The sequence below is a fragment of the Artemia sp. Qi Xiang Cuo genome, chromosome 19 (genome assembly GCF_049724085.1).
Source record: "Artemia sp. Qi Xiang Cuo chromosome 19, ASM4972408v1, whole genome shotgun sequence".
In the NCBI taxonomy this organism is placed as follows: domain Eukaryota; kingdom Metazoa; phylum Arthropoda; class Branchiopoda; order Anostraca; family Artemiidae; genus Artemia; species Artemia sp. Qi Xiang Cuo.
The window spans coordinates 50,671,199-50,693,212 of NC_142812.1; positions in this window are offsets into that span (position 1 = coordinate 50,671,199).

Below are 22,014 nucleotides of genomic sequence, written 5' to 3' on the forward strand. Positions count from 1 at the left end.
TTTTTAGGATTAATCCAACTTCACTTCTTGAGCGGTTGGGGTAAGGCGGGGTTGATTTGAAGTGCCAATTAATTTCAATTTTCTCTTTCCCATACATTTTACTATGATGGACCGGGAAGGGGGGGTTAGGAATATATTACTTGTTGTTGATAATCTCTAGATAATATTTAGACTACTTGGCTAATATCAAACCGTTTTATGTATGCACGTGCTAGATACAGCCACTAGTTGGCTATCAAAAAACAGTCTAAGCATACACGAAAATATAAAATAGCAAACCAGTTGGCTATTGTGTTGAGTCTATGAATATAGAGACATGAAAAATAATGAACTAGGATTCTCTGCCATAAAAAGCTAAAAGTATTTTTTTAAGGAGGGGGGGGGGCAAGGATAATGGTGTTGACTGGACTTTATTTACTGAAAAGAGGTAAAAAAAGGGTTAGAAAAGAGCCGGTCAGGATTAACAAAAAAATGTAATTATTTTAGCAGAGTGCAAATTATGGTACTTGTATGACGTACTCCGACCACCCAAATTGCCCATGGCCTTATAAATGTGGTTAAAAATCTAAACACCTACCACATGCTGTCGTCCTTGTCAACCTGCATCTGTCACTAATTGTGACAAGAGTTCGTCTTTCTCTTTTATACTTATAGCTTTTGCGGATGACAGTACACTTGGCACAGATGGTAGAACTGAGTCCGATCTCTTTTCAAACATGATTCCCCTTTTCGAAATAGTTATTCAGTGGTTTGATGTTAATTATCTTGCCTTAAATGTTGGAAAGTCATGTTTTTTTATTTTCTCAAGAGTTTCAAGGGCTTGTTCTGGTTTAAATGAAATATATGTATCGAGGGGTTCCCTTAATAGGCCAAGGGATCGTTGCGTTCGATTCCTAGGTATATTGTTTGATGAAAATCTCTCTTTCATGCCTCATATTGACCTTATTAAAATGAAAATCTCCAGAAGCCTCGGGATCCTTAAAAAATTGACACATTTTTCCAGGGTCAATACTTAGACTCCTATTCTACAGCCTAGTTCAGTCTTATGTTTCATACTGTTCTATTATTTGGATGTCAACTTTTCCGTCATCACTGAAACCACTTTCAAAACTTATTGATAAAGCAAGGAATCTTATACAGGATACAACTGTTCCCTACTTAAACCCTTGCTTGATTTGAAATCTCTCTATTTTCTGTCTTGTGCTTCTTTTAATTTTTTAGGTTAAATGGCCAGTTTCCTGTTGCCCTATGTAATAATATATTTTTTATTTCTGAGCAATTTACTTATATTTTCCCCACTTCCAATAATTTACAAAACCTTATATTCCATCAATACGGTCTAACTTTAAGCATCTGACAGCTTGTAGGGACACTCTCCCGGAGTCTGTGCGGGGCTGCCACTCATTTTGTATCTTCAAAAAGTATGTTAGAGATTTTCTTACAAACAATTAATTATTTTCCCGGTTTTCCGATGAGTTGATGTCTCCAGATTGGTTCTGTAATTTATTTGTGAGGGTGGATTCATATATTACTCCCTTGCCTAGCTTGGATTTTGTTTTTTTTTTTGGGGGGGGGTATTGTTTGGTTTGGTGATGTGAATTTACTATTTAAAAAATGTTGGATGAATGTATGTGTTTAAATTTTTTGTTTCTCCCCTGTTTTTTTCCTGGCCGTAGAGCCTTACGGGGAGAATATATTGAAGTATTTGTTAGTTTTTTGTGTAATTTACCGTTAATTTAGGTATTTAGTGATATATTTCTGGTTTAGTCTTTTTCAATAAATTCAAATCAAATTCAATTCAGGTATTGACTGGGCACGGAGATACAGTAAAAAAAAAAAAATCAAATAATATTGAGGGACTCAAGAGTTTCTGGCTTCTGGGAGTTTTTCCGACAATATGTCTGAGAAAATTTCCAAAAGAGTAGGGCATTTGAGTTTTTTTAATGGCTTGACATCTTGACGACTTGTTGACAATACTGCTGAGAAGGCTCAATTTGTTACAAGCAATATTTTTATGCTTCATTTTTGAAGCTCCGTCACTGAAAGACATAACTCTGTGGATTGTTTACTTTAATTTTCAAATCTTGAAAATTACCTCCTAACTAACTCTTCGATTCCGGGTTGTGTATTGGGATAAAAAAAACTGCTCACCCTCCTAGATCTCGTTGGTAAAGCTGAAACAGGAGATCGCGTCACAGAATTTATTAACATGCTTTTACGGCAGGATATTCCGAAGCTGGTCCAGGGAGGTTTTAAAGCTCGACGTTATGTGTAGTTGGTTCAAGAGTCTTAGTTGTGCAACAGAAAGTTGTGCAACAGAAAAGAAGAATTCTGTATGTGCCTAAGGTGCCAATTTTCATGACCAGTGATTTTGAGTATTTTATTTGTTTGTAAATATTGTTTCCATTCATGTTCATTGATCTCTGGTAAAATAGTAAGCATAGAATTTTGTGCTAGTCTAAACCTGCTTGACCACATTTTCATGATATTAGCATACTTCATGCCTGCATTAGCAAAGAGGTCTATTCGTATTTGTACGAATTGCTATTTGTGTGGAGGGGAAAACCCTGACTGTCCTAATTATGGACTTTTGTACCCCAGAATTTAAAGTAAATTCTAGTCGGTTTTTATTAATAGTTATGTTCTACAATTTTGGAAATTTATTCCTAAAAAAACTGAAATGTTCTAAAATGTTGTTTTAATCTTACTATTTTACAGACAGTTTCCCCTTATACTCTTTTCAGAGTAGTGCCTGCAAGTTAATGTTATTTTTGTTGTAAATAGCAATGCTTTAAATGTTGGCTATGCCCATATTTGAGTGTTACTTAATTAATGAAGATAATTTTTTGTTTCCTCTTTATATTCAAGTTTTTATACTGATTAATAAAAGTCCATTAAAAACTATACATCATATTAGCAGCTGATTTTTTCCTAAGCCCTATAAATCGTAGTAGAAATTCCTTCACACAAACAGATATTCTATCACCGTAGTGCTGTAATTGTAAATTAAATTTACTTATTCCTGAATTTTGTTCATTAGGACTGATCACAAGACAGTATTGTGTGTGTGTTTGTGAGGGAGGGGGGGGGTATTGAGGGGTTTTAAACCCCCCCCCCTCCTCCGAAATTTTTGCCCGACTCGTAAAAAACCTAGAAAAATGCATATACACAAATTTTTAATGCTTTTTATAATGTTTTTTTATTGTACCCCTTCCCCTCCCCGAAGAAAAATCTTGGATGTGCCCTTAGCTGGTATTTTGTTACTGATTGACTGTGGTTTGATGCCTCTCTGATTATCCCAAAATATCTTTATCCTTTATTAAGTAGTTTCGTGATAATTCCTTTATTCCGATTCGAAAGAGCTATCTCATCCTCCAAGTCTTGCCTAATAAGTTTAAGTGTTGGGTAAAACCAGTAAGAGCTCTTCCCCCGTATTTCAGTCACTCGGGAGGGACGCCAAAGCCTCCAAAGGTTATGGGTAACTTACAAGAGGGCAAGCTGGTGCCAGTGTCAACAAAAACCACCAATGGATATCTATCTTTTGACGTTTATCGGCATTATTGCAAGGTTGGCAATTGCTTTTTTCCGAAACTGCTGAGATTCACATACTTATTGCTAAACTGATTTGGCTTATTATTATATAAAAAAAACCTCCAAGAAACGTGAAAAGCGCGATGGTATTATGGCGTTTTATGGCAGCAACAGTTTCCTCTACTTGTCAGTTAATCATATTTTTTGCTCAAGCTGTTTTCTTATTCTACAGCTACGTCAGAGTAGTGTCATCGTCTTCCTTATAGAGGTTTCTGACACCAAAACACTGTACGCTCTGCTCTTAATTTAACAATATTTTTGGAAACTCTGTAGAGTTTGAATTTAAAGAAAATTAAATAAAAAAAACAAGTTTTTTAAACTGAAAGTAAGGAGCGACATTAAAACTTAAAACGAACAGAAATTATTCCGTATATGAAAGGGGCTGCCCCCTCCTCAACGCCTCGCTCTTTACGCTAAAGTTTTTTATTTTTTTTTAAAAATAAATTTTTTAGAAAAACTCAAACTTTATCGTAAAGAGCAAGGCGTTGAGGAGGGGACAGCCCCTTTCATATACGGAATAATTTCTGTTCATTTTAAGTTTTATTGTCGCTCCTTACTTTCAGTTAAAAAAACGTGTTTTTTTTTTTTTATATATTTTAGGTTTTCATTTATTTAATATTTTATCTTAATCAAAATTTTACTTTTATTTTTATTAATTTATTTATTTAAAATATAAATTAATTAAATAAATTATATATTCGTATATTTTTCTTCTGGCAAAAAATACAAAGTTGCAGATTTTTGCAGATATGAGCTTGAAACCTATGTAATAGGGTTTTCTGATACGCTGAATCTGACGGTGTGATTTTCATTAAAATTCTTTCACTTGTAGGGGATGTTTCCCCCATCTTTAAAAAATCGAGTAAATTTTCCCAGGCTCGTAGCCTTTGATGAGTAATAATAAAATTAATAAAATTTATATATTTAGAATCAGAATTATAAACAAATTCTTTTTATACTTTTATTGAAATAAAATTTCAGTTTTTAAAATTTTATATTAATATTGAGCATTATAGATTGTTTTTTTATTGTTTTTTTTTATTACGTATATGTTATTACGTATATGAGGGGGTTCTCCCCTTAGTCAATACCACGCTCTTTACGTTAAAAGTTAAGAAAAATTTTAATTCACAAACCCCTGAATCACAAAGGCCGTTTAATTAGAATAGATAGCTCTTTTGAAAGCACTAAAAAAAAAAAAACTGTAGCGTAAATAGCGAGGTATTGACTTGGGGGAGAACCCCCTCACATACGTTATAATTTCTGTTCGTTTTAAGTTCTAATATTCCTTCTTACATTTCAGTTGAAAAAACTTGTTTTTTTTATTTAATTTCTGATCGTTTTTTAAATAATACTTAGAAATCCGGCGCCCCCTTCATAGAAATGTCCCTTACCCCAAGGAAACATCCTCCACGGAAATATTCTCCAGAGTAACCCCCTCCTCTAGCCCCCCCTCCAGAAAAAATCCTTCCTGAAAATGGTTGTATACTTCCCAATAACCAATAAATAATGCTGGCAAGTCCGGCGCCCCCTTCATGGCAATTTCCCTTCCCCCATTAAAACTTCCTTCATGAACAGATCCTCGAACATAACCACCGACCCACCCTTCCCTCCCACTACCATAAAAAAAACCACCTGAAAACTTCTGTATACTTCCAAATAACCAATATATATGTTAACATTGGGTAAAGTTCATAACTTTTAGCCCTCCCTCTGGGAACTTCGGGGGGTTAAGTCATCCTAAAAGACATATTTATCATATTTTCGACCATGCTGAACAAAATGGCTATCTCAAAATTTTGATCGGGTGATTTTGGGACAAAAAAGCGTGGGAGGGGGCCTAGTTGCCCTCCATTTTTTATATCACTTAAAAAGAGCACTAGAACTTTTAATTTCCTTTCGAATGAGCCCTTTCACGATATTCTAGGATCATTGGGTCGATACGATCACCCCTGAAAAAAACAAAACAAAAAAACATACAAACAAATAAACACGCATCCGTGATCTTTCTTCTGGCAAAAAATGTAAAATTCCACGTTTTGCAGACAGTAGCTTGAAACCTTTACAATATGGTTCTCTGATACGCTGAATATGATGGTGATTTTCATTAAGGTTCTATATCTTTTAGAGGTTCTTTCTGTTTTTTTTTGAAAATCAGCCAAAATTTTCTCAGGCGCGTAACTTTAGATGTGTAGTGAACTTTCATCACTAAACTTGATGAAAATTATATAGTTGAAATCAGATTGAAAGCTGATTCTTTCGATATATCTATTGGTATCAAAAACCCGTTTTCTAGAGTTTCGGTTACCATTGAGGCGGGTCGCTCCTTACTTACAGTTCGTTACCACGAACTGTTTGATTAAATCTTTGTGAAAGACGTTGTTTTTCATGCCACCAAATTCGGCAGTGTCATAATAGAACATATTATTTGAAAATACAACTGAGTAAAAATGTTTGCTAAATTAAAACAACTGAATCGCTGTTTACTTGTGGAAACTCCAGCTGTTTTTAAATGGCACAAGGTTGCTGTTAACGCTAAATAACGAAGTTCAGAAACCTCTTCTACTGGGCTTGATATGAATTTCTAGCTGAATAGGGATGTGCCAGGAATGACAAGCAGTTTTTGGGGTATCGCCTAGTTTAGAGTATTCGTAAAATATTCTCTCCAACGGTCCTCAATATCTCTCTGGTTCCCGAGCGTTTGGACATCTTTTGTGTTCATCTTTTAAACTACCAAAGTGTTACCAATCACAAGGCAGACTGACATATGCATATTCACAAGAACTTTCGGTCCTGGATGAGTTTCTAAGATTAAAATTTACTCTTCTTCCTTCTTTCGTTTTCAAAACTTCATCTCAGCTTCTTTCAATTATTCAAATAGCAATTTTCATTAACTGTCAACACTAACATCATCAGGGTTGTCTGAGTACCTGTCTTCTATCACCATATGTCACTCTTAAAAGAGCCCCCCTCCCTAGTGGTCATTCTTTTGGTAACAAGTCTCCACCCTCTTTTCAGAAAATTTCTGGTTTTCTTGTCCTCTTTCACTTCCTTTTTTACTTTCTCCTTTTTCTCCTGCAATTTAGCGTTTTCTATTGCTTTGATGTCTTTGATTTTAATATTCTGGTACAGATTGACGACAGAAAATTTAACTGATTTGTTGGTAATGTTGAAAGTAAGATTAAGGACTCATGGAGAAAATTTATCTGATTTGTTGCTAATATTGAATGTAAGATTAGGCGTTTGTGGAGCCATCTCTGTCTCTTCATAGGACATCATACTGCTCGGTGACGCCATTTTTTGGGTTAGCTGGAAAAAGTCAATGAATTAAATTGGGAGACATCAAAATAAGTTAAAAAGAAATAAAACTGCTTAAACATAAGATTAAAATATAATTATTGATATATATCAATATATATATATATATATATATATATATATATATATATATATATATATATATATATATATATATAGTAGAATGCATATATTGAATTCTACGAGACGTATAGGAATTCCCATGCTATTCTACGAGACGTATAGGAAAACATTTCTACGAGACCTAGGCTATACACCTTTTCAAAGAGAGTGAGTAGCGAGCGGGGATTCCACTTGCAAAAAGCGATATATTTTTTTTGGACAATTGCCTTAACTCGAGAGTAGTTTGATTAAGAATGTAACATGTCTAGAATTGTTTGGTTGACATTTGCAAAAAGGGATAAAGGATTCGCGAATTGGACTATACAAACGATATTAATTGAATAATAGAGAAAAAAACAGAGCTAGATAGTATTTGCGAATCTAATTGTACGAAGGTGGAGAAAAAGGGTTAAAGTGATTAGCAGTTAGGATAACTCTGAAGAGCACGTTAATTCATACCTTATTTATTATAAATTTGAGACAACATAAATCTATGAATATGGTTAATGATGATAGAATGACATTGCGAGTGGACCTAGCTCTGCCTCTCCGATGTGTTCTGTATAATACAAAAGTGGTGTTTGAACAGTGTTGTCAGTTTAAAATAGAGTCTAACGTTATTGTATACTAAAAGTTGATACTAAGAGAGATGTAGATGGCAAGAAAAGAATTTTAATAATGAAATTCAGAACAAACCTTAGAAATCCTTGCAAATCAAGTAGTAAGGTGCATGTGAGTACGAACCATCAAGGATCATTAGCACCAACGACCCTAACCAGCAGACATCAACCACCCAAAGGTCCCCTATCCCCAAACTCGAAGGGCGCCCCCCTCCCCACCAACTTTTTGCCCCCCCCCCCTCTCCCCATTTTTTTAAAGTTTTTTTTTATAACTTTTATTATTTTTTTTTTAACATGATATATTTTTTCAACTTTTTTTACATCTCTAAATCATATCAGAAAAATAGAATGACACTTGATTTAAATTTTGAAATATATTCTTGTGCATACCCATACTCCTTTTGATGAGGACTGATGGCTCTAATTCAATATTTTTTTCATGAAAGCAAACCATTTTTTTTTTTAACTAAATTTTTTTTTGGACTTCGAAATTATTCAACTTTTTTTTATATCTCTAAATCATATCAGAAAAATAGAATGACACTTTTTGATTTAAATTTTTAAATATATTCTTGTGCATACCCATACTCCTATTGATGAGGACTGATGGTTCTAATTCAATATTGTTTTCATGAAAACAAACTATTTTTTTTACTAAATTTTTTTTTGGACTTCGAAATTATTCAACTTTTTATACGTCTCTAAATCATATCAGAAAAATAGAATAACACTTTTGATTTAAATTTTAAAATATATTCTTGTGCATAAACATACTCCTATTGATGAGGACTGATGGTTCTAATTCAATATTGTTTCATGAAAGCAAACTATTTTTTTTAACCTAATTTTTTTGGACTTCGAATTGTAAGTAAGTAGCAAATTCTTTCTTGAATTCGCCTGCTGGATAAACAAAAAGACACTTCATTCAAAAAATTATGACAAAATTCTAAGTAAGTAACAAACTCTTTATTGTTTTCACGTCTTAGATACAGGATGCAGAAATTTCATTCAAGAAATTATGAAAAAATTCTCAGTAAGTAACAATCTCTTTCTTGAAGTCCCCTCTTGGATACAAATACGTAAATTTCATTCAAGAAATTATGAAAATATTTGTAAGTAAGTAACAAACTCTTTTTATTGGTTTCACCTCTTGGATACTCAATACAGATACTTCATTCTAGAAATTATGAAAAAATCGCAAGTGAGTTACAAACTCTTTATTGTTTTCACCTCTTGGATATACAATATAGAAATTTCATTCAATAAATTATAAAAAAATTGTAAGCAAGTAACAAACTCTTTCCTGAAGTCACCTTTGGGATACACAATGCAGAAACTTCATTTAAGAAACTATGAAAAAAATGTAAGTAAGTAAGTAACAAATTCTTTCTTGAAGTCACCTCTTGGATACACAATACAGAAATTTCATTAAAGACATTATAAAAAATTTTAAGTAAGAAGCAAATTCTTTCTTGAATTCGCCTGCTGGATAAGCAAAAAGACATTTCATTCAAGAAATTATGACAAAATTCTAAGTAAGTAACAAACTCTTTATTGTTTTCACGTCTTAGATACATGATATAGAAATTTCATTCAAGAAATTATGAAAAAATTCTCAGTAAGTAACAATCTCTTTCTTGAAGTCCCCTCTCGGATACACAATACGGAAATTTCATTCAAGAAATTTTGAAAATATTTGTAAGTAAGTAACAAACTCTTTATTGATTTCACCTCTTGGATATACAATACGGAAATTTCATTCAATGAATTATGAAAAAATTGTAAGCAAGTAACAGACTCTTTCCTGAAGTCACCTCTTGGATACACAATGCAGATACTTCATTTAAGAAACTATGAAAAAAATTGTAAGTAAGTAAGTAACTAATTCTTTCTTGAATTCGCTTGATGGATAAACAAAAAAGAAATTTCATTCAAGAAATTATGACAAAATTCTAAGTAAGTAACAAACCCTTTCTTGAGTTCGCCATTTGGATGCACAATACAGAAATTTAATTCAGGAAATTATAAAAAACATTGCAAACAAACTCTTTCTTGAACTCGCTTCCTGGACAGATAATTCAGCAATTTCACTCAAGAAATTATAAAAAATTGTAAGTAAGTAGCAAACTGTTTCTTGAATTTCCCTCCTGGATACACAATACTAATATTTCATTCAAGAAATTATAAAAAAAAATTGTAAGTAAGTAACAAACTCTTTCTTGAATACACCTCTTGGATACCCAATACGGAAATTTCATTCAAGAAATTATGAGAAAATTCTAAGTAAGTAACAATCTCTTTCTTGAAGTCCCCTCTTGGATACACAATATGTAAATTTCTTTCAAGAAATTATGAAAATATTTGTAAGTAAGTAACAAACTCTTTTTATTGATTTCACCTCTTGGATACACAATACAGATACTTCATTCAAGAAATTATGAAAAAATCGCAAGTAAGTAACAAACTCTTTATTGAATTCGCCATTTGCATGCAAAATACAGAAATTTCATTCAAGAAATTATGAAAAAATTCTAAGTAAGTAACAATCTCCTTCTTGAAGTCCCCTCTTGGATACACAATATGGAAATTTCTTTCAAGAAAATACGAAAATATTTGTGAGTAAGTAACACACTCTTTCTTGAAGTCACCTCTTGGATACACAATACAGATACTTCAGTCAAGAAACTATGAAAAAATCGCAAGTAAGTAACAAACTCTCACTTGAATTCGCCATTTGGATGCACAATACAGAAATTTAATTCAGGAAATTATGAAAAGAAAATGTAAGTAAGTAAGTAACAAACTCTATGCTTTTTCAGCATCAATTGTCAGATATGTTGAATAAAATATGTAAAATCGACATAGCTGTATTTCATTTTTTAAGGTTAATTTAGACAAGGTTACGTGCGCGCACGTAGCCTCGTCTAAATTAACCTTAAAAATTGAAATAAAGCTATGTCGACTTTGCATATTTTATTCAACATATCTGACAATTGATGCTGAAAAAGCATAGAGTTTGTTACTTATTTACTTACATTTTTTTTCATAATTTCCTGAATTAAATTTCTGTATTGTGCATCCAACTGGCGAATTCAAGAAAGAGTTTGTTACTTACTTGCGATTATTTCATAATTTCTTGACTGAAGTATCTGTATTGTGTATCCAAGAGGTGACTTCAAGAAAGAGTGTGTTACTTACTTAAAAATATTTTCATATTTTCTTGAATGAAATTTCCATATTGTGTATTCAAGAGGGGACTTCAAGAAGGAGATTGTTACTTACTTAGAATTTTTTCATAATTATCTTGAATGAAATTTCTGTATTGTGCATGCAAATGGCGAATTCAATAAAGAGTTTGTTACTTACTTGCGATTTTTTCATAATTTCTTGAATGAAGTATCTGTATTGTGTATCCAAGAGGTGAAATCAATAAAAAGAGTTTGTTACTTACTTACAAATATTTTCATAATTTCTTGAATGAAATTTACGTATTGTGTATCCAAGAGGGGACTTCAAGAAAGAGATTGTTACTTACCTGGAATTTTCTCATAATTTCTTGAATGAACTTTCCGTATTGTGTATCCAAGAGGTGTATTCAAGAAAGAGTTTGTTACTTACTTACAAATATTTTCATAGTTTCTTAAATGAAATTTACATATTGTGTATCCAAGAGCGGACTTCAAGAAAGAGATTGTTACTTACTTAGAATTTTCTCATAATTCCTTGAATGAAATTTCCGTATTGGGTATCCAAGGGATGTATTCAAGAAAGAGTTTGTTACTTACTTACAATTTTTTTTTATAATTTATTGAATGAAATATCTGTATTGTGCATCCAGGAGGAGAATTCACGAAACAGTTTGCTACTTACTTACAATTTTTTCATAATTTCTTGAGTGAAATTGCTGTATTGTCTATCCAGGAAGCGAGTTCAAGAAAGAGTTTGTTTACAATGTTTTTTTTATAATTTCCTGAATTAAATTTCTGTATTGTGCATCCAAATGGCGAACTCAAGAAAGGGTTTGTTACTTACTTAGAATTTTGTCATAATTTCTTGAATGAAATTTCTTTTTTGTTTATCCAGCAGGTGAATTCAAGAAAGAATTTGTTACTTACTTACTTACAATTTTTTTCATAGTTTCTTAAATGAAGTTTCTGCATTGCGTATGCAAGAGGTGACTTCATGAAAGAGTCTTTTTCTTGCTTAAAATTTTTTCATAATTTATTGAATGAAATTTCCGTACTTTATATCCAAGAGGTGAAAACAATAGAGTTTGTTACTTACTTGCGATTTTTTCATAATTTTTTGAATGAAGTATCTGTATTGTGTATCCAAGAGGTGAAATCAATAAAGAGTTTGTTACTTACTTACAAATATTTTCAAAATTTCTTGAATGAAATTTCCGTATTGTGTATCCAAGAGGGGACTTCAAGAAACAGATTGTTACTTACTGAGAATTTTTTCAATATTTCTTGAATGAAATTTCTATATCATGTATCTAAGACGTGAAAACTATAAAGAGTTTGTTACTTACTTAGAATTTTGTCATAATTTCTTGAAGGAAATGTCTTTTTGCTTATCCAGCAGGTGAATTCAAGAAAGAATTTGCTTCTTACTTACAATTTTTTCATAATTTCTTTAATGAAATTCCTGTATTGTGTATCCAAGAGGTGACTTCAAGAAAGAATTTGTTACTTACTTACTTACAATTTTTTCATAGTTTCTTAAATGAAGTTTCTGCATTGTGTATCCAAGAGGTGACTTCAGGAAAGAGTTTGTTACTTGCTTACAATTTTTTCATAATTTATTGAATGAAATTTCCATATTTTATATGCAAGAGGTGAAAACAATAAAGAGTTTGTTACTTACTTGCAATTTTTTCATAATTTCTTGAATGAAGTATCTGTATTGTGTATCCAAGAGGTGAAATCAATAAAAAGAGTTTGTTACTTACTTACAAATATTTTCATAATTTCTTGAATGAAATTTACATATTGTGTATCCAAGAGGGGACTTCAAGAAAGAGATTGTTACTTACTGAGAATTTTTTCATAATTTCTTGAATGAAATTTCTGCATCGTGTATCTAAGACATGAAAACAATAAAGAGTTTGTTACTTACTTAGAATTTTGTCATAATTTCTTGAAAGAAGTGTCTTTTTGTTTATCCAGCAGGCGAATTCAAGAAAGAATTTGCTACTTACTTACAATTCGAAGTAAAAAAAAATTTGGTTGAAAAAAAATAGTTTGCTTTCATGAAAAAAATATTGAATTAGAACCATCAGTCCTCATCAATAGGAGTATGTTTATGCACAAGAATATATTTTAAAATTTAAATCAAAAGTGTCATTCTATTTTTCTGATATGATTTAGAGACGTATAAAAAGTTGAATAATTTCGAAGTCCAAAAAAAAATTTAGTTAAAAAAATAGTTTGCTTTCATGAAAAAAATATTTAATTGAAACCATCAGTCCTCATCAATAGGAGTATGGGTATGCACAAGAATATATTTTAAAATTTAAATCAAAAAGTGTCATTCTATTTTTCTGATATGATTTAGAGATATAAAAAAAGTTGAATAATTTGAAGTCCAAGAAAAAATTTAGTTAAAAAAAATTGTTTGCTTTCATGAAAAAAATATTGAATTAGAGCCATCAGTCTTCATCAAAAGGAGTATGGGTATGCACAAGAATATATTTTAAAATTTAAATCAAGTGTCATTCTATTTTTCTGATATGATTTAGAGATGTAAAAAAAGTTGAAAAAATATATCATGTAAAAAAAAATAATAAAAAAAGCTATAAAAAAAAACTTTAAAAAAATGGAGAGATGTGTGGGGGGCAAAAAGTTGGTGGGGAGGGGGGCGCCCTTCGAGTTTGGGGATAGGGGACCTTTGGGAGGTTGATGTCTGCTGGTTAGGGTCGTTGGTGCTAATGATCCTTGATGGTTCGTACTAACATGCACCTTACTACTTAATTTGCAAGGATTTCTAAGTTTTGTTCTGAATTTCATTATTAAAATTCTTTCTTGCCATCTACATCTCTCTTAGCATCAACTTTTAGTATACAATAACGTTAGACTCTATTTTAAACTGACAACACTGTTCAAACACCACTTGTGTATTATACAGAACACATCGGAGAGGCAGAGCTAGGTCAACTCGCAATGTCATTCTATCATCATTAACCAATTTCATAGATTTATGTTGTCTCAAATTTATAATAAATAAGGTATGAATTAACATGCTCTTCAGGGTTACCTTAACTACTATTCACTTTAACCCTTTTTCTCCACCTTCGTACAATCCAATTTGCAAATACTGTCTAGCTCTGTTTTTTGCTCTATTATTCAATAAATATCATTTGTATAGTCCAATTCGCAAATCCTTTATCCCATTTTGCAAATGTCAACCAAACAATTCTAGACATGTTACATTCTTAATCAAACTACTCTCGAGTTAAGGCAATTGTCCAAAAAAAATATCGCTTTTTGCAAGTGGAATCCCCGCTCGCTACTCACTCTCTTTGAAAAGGTGTATAGGTCTCGTAGAAATGTTTTCCTATACGTCTCGTAGAATAGCATGGGAATTCCTATACGTCTCGTAGAATTCAATATATGCATTCTACATATATATATATATATATATATATATATATATATATATATATATATATATATATATATATGTATATATATATATAGAAGAGGATTTTTCAATAGCGTCCATGTCTCTCTATTGCTTATTTTATAAGCAATATTATTTATACTGCGTCATTGGCGCTTTACTGAAAACGAATTGTATTACAAATGTTTTCTTTTGTACTTAATATTGAAAATAAATATTAAAATTACAGCAAAATTTTGAACTGATGAGCTTTTAGCAATTAATATCATTATGCATCAAATATTCAGTTTAATTTATTAGTTCTTTTCAAGATTGGTCAAGACAAATATAGTTTCACTACGTGCTAAAGTTGGAAATTTCCCCCTTCTTTAACTTTAAAATAATAAAGCCGTATGCGTCTTTGGTGCTTCACTGTCAATAAATTATTTGCATATTGCAAATCTATTATTTTCCATTTCTTACAGCATTCAAAATGAAAATAAAAATTACAGTGAAAAAAAAACTTTAACTGATTGATCTTTCAACAATTAGTATCATTATATATCTAATATTCAAATTGATTTTGTTTATACTTTCCAAGACTGTTCAAGACTCATCACACTTGCCTTATCAGAAACCCTTACCCTTGAGGGTAGCAGGCATATGCCAAACACCTCTGTGTTGATAAGACCATTTAAACTGTATTAATTAGGGAAAGGATTTGACAAGAGAGACCAGTAAAAATAACCTAATCGGTTTTAGAGGACAAATTATGTCATGGGAAGATGTTTTTGAAATCCCTCTTCCACCCAAACTCAAAATTTTCTAAAATTCTACTATAGAAGCTTTTAAAGTATTTCTAAAGTACTAAAAGATAGAGTGCTAAAAACATCAGAATCTACCTCAGAGGAGACGTTATGTCACGGGAAGAGGTTTTTTAAATCCCCCTTCCCCCCAAACTCAAAATTGTCAAAAATTCTACTTTAGAGGCTTTTTAAATATTTCTAAAGCACTAATACATAGAGTGCTAAAAACATCAGAATCAACTTCAGAGGACACGTTATATCACGTGAAGAGGTTATTGACATCCCCTTCCCCCCAAACTCAAAATTGTCCAAAATTCTAATTTAGAAGCTTTTTAAATATTTCTAAAGCACTAATAGATAGAGTGCTACAAAAACCAGAATCGACTTCAGAGGACAAATTATGTTATGGGACTATGTTTTTGAAATCCCCCTTTCCCCCAAACTCAAAATTTTCCAAAATTCTACTTAAGAAGCTTTTTTAAATATTTCTAAAGCGCTAAGACATAGAACGATACAAACAGCAGAATCGACTTTAGAGGACAATTTGTGTCATGGGAAGATGTTTTTGAAATCCCCCTTCCCGACAAACTCAAAATTTTCCAAAATTCTACTTTAGAAACTTTTTAAATATTTCAAAAGCACTATTAGATAGAGCACTACAAAAATCAGAATCGACTTCAGAGGACAAATTATGTTACGGGAAGATGTTTCTGTAATCCCTCTTCCCCCCAAACTCAAAATTTTTTAAAATTATACTTTAGAAGCTTTTTAAATATTTCTAAAGCATTAATAGATAGAGTGCTAAAAACATCAGAATCGACTTCAGAGGACACGTTATATCACCGAAAGAGGTTTTTAAAATCCCCCGTCCCCCCAAACTCAAAAATTTACAAAATTTTAATTTAGAAGCATTTTTAAATATTTCTAAAGCACTAAAATATCAAGCACTACAATTTTCAGAACCAACTTCAGAGGACACCTTATATAACAGGAAGAGGTTTTTAAAATCCCCCGTCCCCCCTAACTAAAAATTTCCAAAAATTATAATTTATATGCTTTTTAAATTTTTCTAAAGCACTAATAGATAGAGTGCTAAAAACATCATAATCGACTTCAGAGGACACGTTATATCACGGGACGAGGGTTTTAAAATCACCCTTCCCCCCAAACACAAAATTTTACAAAATTATACTTAAGAAGCTTTTTAAATATTTCTAAATCATTAATAGATAGAGAGCTAAAACCATTAGAATATACTTCAGAGGACACGTTATATCACGAGAAGAGGTTTTTACTACCCCCCGTCCCTCCAAACTCAAAAATTTTCAAAATTATAATTTAGAATCTTTTTTAAATATTTATAAAGCAATAATATATAGAGAGCTACAAAAACCAGAATATACTTTAGAGGACAAATTATGTTATGGGAAGATGTTTTTGGAATCCCCCTTCCCCCAAACTCAAAATTTTCCAAAATTCTACTTCAGAAGCTTTTTTAAATATTTCTAAAGCTCTAAGACATGGAACGCTACAAACAGCAGAATCAACTTTAGAGGACAATTAGTGTCATGGGAAGATGTTTTTGAAATCCCCCTTCCCCCCAAACTCAAAATTTTCCAAAATTCTACTATAGAAGCTTTTCAAATATTTCTAAAGAACTAAAAGATAGAGTGCTAAAAACATCAGAATCAACATCAGAGGAGATGTTATATCACGGGATGATGTTTTTAAAATCCCCCTTCCCCCCTAACTCAAAATTGTCAAAAATTTTACGATACAAGCTTTTTAAATATTTCTAAAGCACTAATAGATAGAGTACTAAGAACCTCAGAATCTACTTCAGAGGACCCGTTATATCACGGAAAGCGGCTATTAAAATCCCCCGTCCCCCCAAACTCAAAATTTTCAAAAATTCTACTTGAGAAGATGTTTAAATATTTCTAAAGCACAAATATATAAGAGTGCTAAAAAAAACAGACTTAACTTAAGAGGACAAATTTTGTTATGGGAATATGTTTTTGAAATCCCCCGTCCCCCCAAACTCAAAATTTTCCATAACTACTTCAGAAGCGTTTTTAATTTTTTCTAAAGCTCTAATACAGGGTACGATACAAAAACCAGAATCAACTTTACGGGAAAAATTGTTTAATGGGAATATGTTTTGAGATCCCCCGGCCCCCCAAACTAAAAATTTTCCAAAGTTACAGTTTAGAAGATTTTTAAATATTTAAAAATAACTCATAGATAGAGCCCTACAAACATTATACTTGACTTCAGAGGATAAATTATGTTATGGGAAGAGGTTTTTGAAATCCCCCTTCCCCCCAAACTTAAAATTTTCCAAAATTCTACTTTAGGAGCTTTTTAAATATTTCTAAAGTACTAATAGATAGAGTGTTAAAAACATCAGAATAGACTTCAGAGGACACGTTATATCACGAGAAGAGGTTTTTAAAATCCCCCTTCCCCCCAAACTCAAAATTTTCCAAATTTTTACTTTAGAAGCTTTTTTAAATATTTCTAAAGCACTAATAGATAAAGCGCTACAAGTTTCGGAATCAACTGCAGAGGACACGTTATATCACGGGAAGAGGGTTTTAAAATCCCTCTTCCCCCCTAACTCAAAATTTTCCAAAATTTTATTTTAAAAACTTTTTAAACATTTCTAAAGTATTAATAGATAGAGTGCTAAAAACATCAGAATCAACTTCAGAGGACAAATTCCGTTACGGGACGATGTTTTTGTACTCCCACTTCCCCCCAAACTCTAAATTTTCCAAAATTCCACTTCAGAAGCTTTTTTAATTATTTCTAAAGCGCTACGACATAGATCTCTACAAACAGCAGAAACGACTTTAGAGAACAATTTGTGTCATGGGAAGATGTTTTTGTAATCCCCTTTCCCCCCAAACTCAAAATTTTCCAAAATTATAATCTATAAGTTTTTCAAATATTTGTAAGGCAGTAAGACATAGATAGCTAAAACTTTATAATCGACTTCAAAGAACCAGGTATATATCGTGACAATTTTTATACAACCCCCCGTCCCCCCACCCTCAAAAATGTAAAAAGTTCTGATGAATAAGACTTTAAAAAATTAATAAATACCTAAAAGATATTGACCTAACCCTAAAAGAATCTAATTCAGAGAACACTTTTTGTAAAGGTAAAATGTTTTGGAATCCCCCTTTCGCCCAAACTCAAAATTTTCCAAAATTATACTTTAGAAGATTTTTAAATATTTATAAAGCATTGATAGATAGAGTGCTAAAAATATCAGAATAGACTTCAGAGGACACGTTATCTCACGGGAAGATGTTTTTAAAACCCCCCGTCCCCCCTAACTCAAAAATTTACAAAATTTTACTTTATAAGCTTTTTTTAATATTTATAAAGCACTATTAGATAGAGCGCTACAATTTTCAGAAGCGACTTCAGAGGACACGTTATATCACGGGAAGAGGATTTTAAAATCTCCCTTCCCCCCTAACTTAAAATTTTCCAAAATTTTATTTTAGAAGCTTTTTAAATATTTATAAAGTACTAAGAGATAGAGAGCTAAAAACATCAGAATCGACTTCAGAGGACACGTTATATCACGGGAAGAGGTTTTTAAAATCCCCCTTCCCCCCAAACTCAAAAATTTTCCAAAATTATACTTAAGAAGCTTTTAAAATATTTCTAAAGCACTAATAGATAGAATGCTACGAAAACCAGAATCAACTTCAGAGGACAAATTATGTTATGGGACTATGGTTTTGAAATCCCCCTTCCCCCCAAACTCAAAATTTTCCAAAATTCTACTTTAGAAGCCTTTTAAATATTTCTAAGGCACTAATAGATAGAGCTCTACAACTACCAGAATCGACTTCAGAGGACAATTTATGTTACGGGAAGATGTTTTTGGAATCCCCCTTCCCCCCAAACTCAAAGTTTCCCAAAATTATACTTTAGAATATTTTTAAATATTTCTAAAGCATTAATAGATAGAGTGCTAAAAACATCAGAATCGACTTCAGAGGACACTTTATATCACGGGAAGAGGTTTTTAAAATCCCCCTTACCCCCGAACTAAAAATTTTCCAAAATTCTACTTCAGAAGCTTTTTAAATATTTCTAAAGCACTACAAATATAGAGCGCTACAAATATCAGAATCGACTTCATAGGACAAATTATGTTATGGGAAGATGTTTTTTGAAATCCCCCTTCCCCCCAAACTCAAAATTTTCTAAAATTCTAACTTTAGGAGCTTTTAAAATATTTATAAAGTGCTAAGACAGAGAGTGCTAAAAAAATTAGAATCGACTTTAGAAGACACGTTATATCACTGGAAGAGGTTTTTAAAATCCCCCTTCCCCCAAACTCAAAATTTTCTAAAATTTTAGTTTAGAAGCTTTTTTAAATATTTGTAAAGCTCTAATAGATAGAGAGCTAAAAATTTCAGAATGGACTTCAGATGACACGTTATATCAGGGGAAGATGTTTTTAAAATCCCCCTTCCCCCCAAACACAAAATTTTCCAAAATTATAGTTCAGAAGATTTTTAAATATTCTAAAGAACTAATAGATAGAGCGCTAGAAATATCGGAATCGACTTCAGAGGAAAAATTATGTTATGGGAAGATGTTTTTGAAATCCCCCTTCCCCCCAAACTCAAAAATTTCCAAAATTCTACTTTAGAAGCTTTTTTAAATATTTCTAAAGCTCTAAGAGATAGAGCGCTAAAAAGTTCAGAATCGACTTCAGAGGGCACGTTATATCACGGGAAGAGGTTTTTAAAATCCCCCTACCCCCTAACTCAAAATTTTCCAAAATTCTACTTAAGAAGATTTTTGTAATATTGCTAAAGCGCTTAGACATATAACGCTAACAACAGCAGAATCGACTGTAGAGGGCTACTCATGGCATGTGAAGATGTCTTTGAAATCCCTCTTCCCCCTTAACTCAAAATTCACAAAAATTATAATAAAGAATCTTTTTTAATCATTTATGAATAGATAAGACACAAACCGAAACAAACATCTGAATTTACTTTAGAAGTCAATTTTTGTCAAGGAAAAATGTTTTTGAGATCCCCCTTCCCCCCACAATCAAAATTTACCAAAATTATAATTTATTATCTTTTTAAATATTTGTAAATCGCTAAGACATCGAGCGCTACAAACATAAGAATCGACTTTAGAGTAGAATTTATGTCATAGGAAGATCTTTTTGAAATCCCCCTTCTCCCCAAACTCAAAATTTTCCAAAATTGTTACTTTAGAAACTTTTTTAAATATTTCTAAAGAGAGCGTTACAAACATCAGAATCAACTTTAGAGGACAATTTATGTCATGGGAAGATGTAGAGGACAAATTATGTTATGGGAAGATGTTTTTGAAATCCCCCTTCCCCCCAAACTCAAAATTTTCCAAAATTCTACTGGATAAGCTTTTTAAATATTTCTAAAGCACTAATAGATAGAGCGCTACAAATATCAGAATCGACTTCAGAGGACAAATTATGTTATGGGAAGATGATTTTGAAATCCCCCTTACCTTTCATCCCATTCCCCCTTCAGACTTGAAAATCTGGTTGATAATTTGAAATTTGAAAAGCCTTATTTTCCCCGGGGGTAGTTTGATTCGGGGGGAGGGCGATTTTAAAAACCTCTTCCCGTGATATAACGCGTCCTCTGAAGTCGATTCTGGGAAGGGGGGTTACAAAAACATCTTCCCATAACATAATTTATTCTCTAAAGTCGATTCTGATGTTTGTAGCGCTCTATGTCTTAGCGCTTTAGAAATATTTAAAAAAGCTTCTAAAGTAAAATTTTGGAAAATTTTTAGTTTGGGTCAAAGGGGGATTTCAAACACATCTTCCCATGACATAACTTGTGCTCTTAAGTTGATCTTCAGATTAACTTAACATCTACAAAAACACTATCAAGAAACACTACAAAACACTACAAAAACAAACACTACAAACACTACAATAACATCTACAAAAACACGATCTACAAAAACATGTTTGTAGCGCTCTGTGTCTTACCTAGACCCCAGCACCACGCCGGCGCATCAACCAAACGCTGCCAACGAGAGGCTCGGTTGACCGCCACTGAAGTGTCACAACGTCGCTGGCGTGCCGCTGGAAGGGGCGGCGGTGTTTGGTTGACTGTGAATTAATTGGGCGGCAAGTCTTTAGTGCGTCAACCGCAAAGTCGAAGCTTGTCTTTTCTCGTGTGGTTCAAGTATTTTGATTTTCCTGATTAGAAATCAAGCAGGGCTTGCACTATTCCCAAATTTTTGGGGACTTCCCCAGAAATCTATGTGCCACCTCAAAACAAATTTGGTTACCCAAATCCCCGAAAATCATCCAATCGTGTTGCCACCCCTAGTGATTTATCACTAGTGACTATCCCTGCTAAATATTACTTTGTATACCATAATTCTTCACTACTCTCTTGTACGTTAATTTTCGTCTCTTGTGTTTTTTTGCATATAAACCAGACAGATATAATTTCAATATACACTGTTCTACATATGCTGACAAAAGTATCGTCTTTATGAGATTAAGTAATAAAAACAAGCTTTTTTTTAACTGAAAGTAAGGAGCAACATTAAAACTTAAACCGAACTGCAATTATACCGTATATGAAAGGGACTGTCCCCTCCTTCACGCCTTGCACTTTACGTTACTTTAGCATAAAGAGCTAGGGGTTGAGGAGGGGACAGCCCCTTTCATATACGGAATAATTATTGTTAATTTTAAGTTTTAACGTCGCTCCTTACTTTCAGTTAATAAAACTTGTTTTTATTTAATTTCTGAACGTTTTTCAACTAATACTGGTTTGATTTTGGCTCCCAGTGCATGAAAAATTAAAACACAATTGGCTTATTAGTTTTGGCAGATTTATTCCGGATATGAAGGGTCGCCCCTCCTCAATACGTTGCTCTTTACACTAAAGCTGTTAGCACTTTTAAAAAAGCTTCCT